The sequence below is a fragment of the Rhincodon typus genome, chromosome 9 (assembly GCF_021869965.1).
Source record: "Rhincodon typus isolate 14 chromosome 9, sRhiTyp1.1, whole genome shotgun sequence".
Lineage (NCBI taxonomy): Eukaryota > Metazoa > Chordata > Chondrichthyes > Orectolobiformes > Rhincodontidae > Rhincodon > Rhincodon typus.
In genome coordinates this window covers 1,841,917-1,844,306 of record NC_063340.1, presented here as the reverse complement: position 1 = coordinate 1,844,306, position 2,390 = coordinate 1,841,917, and positions in this window count along the sequence as shown.

Genomic DNA, 2,390 nt, shown 5'->3' with positions numbered 1-2,390 from the left:
GCACATTGAGAACCTCATGAAAATCCAAACATTAAGCCAGCTCAAATGCTTCCTGTTGGTCATTTCGGCTATCTTAGAAAGGGACTCAAATTACATAAATTCTATGAAGGCATACCTCTTTTTAATTGAATATCCTAAAACTTTAAAATCACATCAATAAAGTACATTCTATCATTTTAGCAATGGTAAACTACATAATCCTTTATTTTCTAGTGTCTTTTCTGCAATTATTAGTCTCATTTAACATGGACAGATTTGGATTTCTGTTAGTAACAACAATCACTCAAACAAGAAAAATTTCGAATTCAGTGTTATGCTTGTACACAGCCTAGACGACTGTAGAGGTGATGGCAACTTGTCTCAATGACCCTGCACTGGAGTAATGAAGGGGGTAATGTTTACCAAAATTGCTATTCTGACTGCTACCCAACAATCCCTTGGGCATCCGCACTGTGTTGAGAACAAGATCAGGCCGGTTGCATATCCCATTCCTTGTTAAAGCACATGCCGATGCATCCTACCAAAAGCATAGCATTTGAAGGGAAGAGATATAATCAGGATACCAATGGGCTGTTAAATTCCTAGACATTAAAAATATCAATGTATATGGAGATGCAATGGGGAAATGGTATTCAGGTTGATCAGACATGATCTAGTTGAATGGCAGACTAGGCTCGAGGGACTGCTTTGCTCCTGTTTCCTATGTTCCAATGAACTTAATTATTTATACACTTGCTGGTATGTCTTACATTGTTATGCAGTGGAACCAGAATAAAACAGGTTAGAATTTACACAATGGACTTTATAATACACAAAGGTATATTACACATCGAACCCAATGAAAGTTAATGCAAAAAAACTTTAAAGTGTCCTCTTTCTTTCAGAAGAAAGGTTATGGCCCAGCAGGTTTATTTGAAAACATAAGCTTTTGGAGCCTCAGTCTTTCTTCAGGGGTTAGTGAGAGGGGTGGTATCAGACAGAATTTACAAGTAAAAGATCAAAGCTCCAACCCAGTCCAACACCGGCACTTTCACATCATTTCAGAAGAAAATTAGATGACACATATTTTTTTGAATATGTAAGAATGAAACTAAGAAAAAATTGCATTTATATTAAAATGAAAAAACAAACTTGGCTTTATATAGCTTGGTGCACATTTGCAGGATCCCTTGAAGTACTTCACAGTCCATTAATCACTTCTGAACTGTAGTCAACGATGTAATGCAGAGAAAAACAGCAGCCAATTTATGTGCAAGGTCATCCCAACAGCAAAAAGATAAACAACTAGGTCACCTGTTGTTTCTCATGGTATTGGTTAAGGAATAAACACCGGCCAAATAACAGGAATACTCCCCACCTCCTCTTTGAACGGTCATGTGATATGTTATTTACATGAGGCAGAAGGGGCATCAGTTTAACATCTCAACCTAAAAGTCGACCACCACCACCAACTGATGTTTCCTCTGAATTGCTCAGATTGTATGCTCAAATCTCGTGCATGGGCTCAAATCCACAACTTCTGACCCAGAGGACAGCATAACCTCAAGCCAAGGCTAACAAACTTGATAACATCTCAAACACAGAAAAGATGCATGAGGAAATTAAGCAGAAGTAAAATTAAATCTGAGCCAATGGAGATAACCAAGAGAGAGGAAAGGAACAGAAAATGTTTCAAGGAAGGATTCAATGGAAGTGAGGGAAATGGTCAAGCAGAATTTCTTGACCACATTAGCCAGATGACTGAATGCATGGCAGCCAACAGTGGAGCACAGGTCAGAAGGCCAGGGGTCAGGATTCCACAAAAATTAATGAAGCAGTGTGTGCAGTATGCTTATAGGTCTACCCATGCAAATCAAGATTAATTTCAGTTTACACTTATGGAGTTTACCATAGAAAATTCTGAATAACACAATAGAACTTGTGCACACACAACATATGATGTTCTTTTATATCACAGCAGAATAATTTTGTTGACATACAGAAGCATAATCCCCACACTTGGATGTAATTCTGCAAAATTTACATGTAAATGAACAGAACCATGTTGTTTCAGAGATAGTAGGAACTGCAGATGCTGGAGAATCTGAGATAACAAGGTGTAGAGCTGGATGAACACAGCAGGCCAAGCAGCATCAGAGGAGCAGGAAGGCTTACGTTTCGGGCCTAGACCTTTCTTCAGAAATGGGGGAGGGGAAGGAGAAGGGGATTCTGAAATAAATAGGGAGAGAGGGGGAGGCGGATAGAAGATGGATAGAGGAGAAGATAGGTGGAGAGGAGACAGACAGGTCAAAGAGGCGGGGATGGAGCCAGTAAAGGTGAGTGTAGGTGGGGAGGTAGGGAGGAGATAGGTCAGTCCAGGGAGGACGGACAGGTCAAGGGGGCGGGATGAG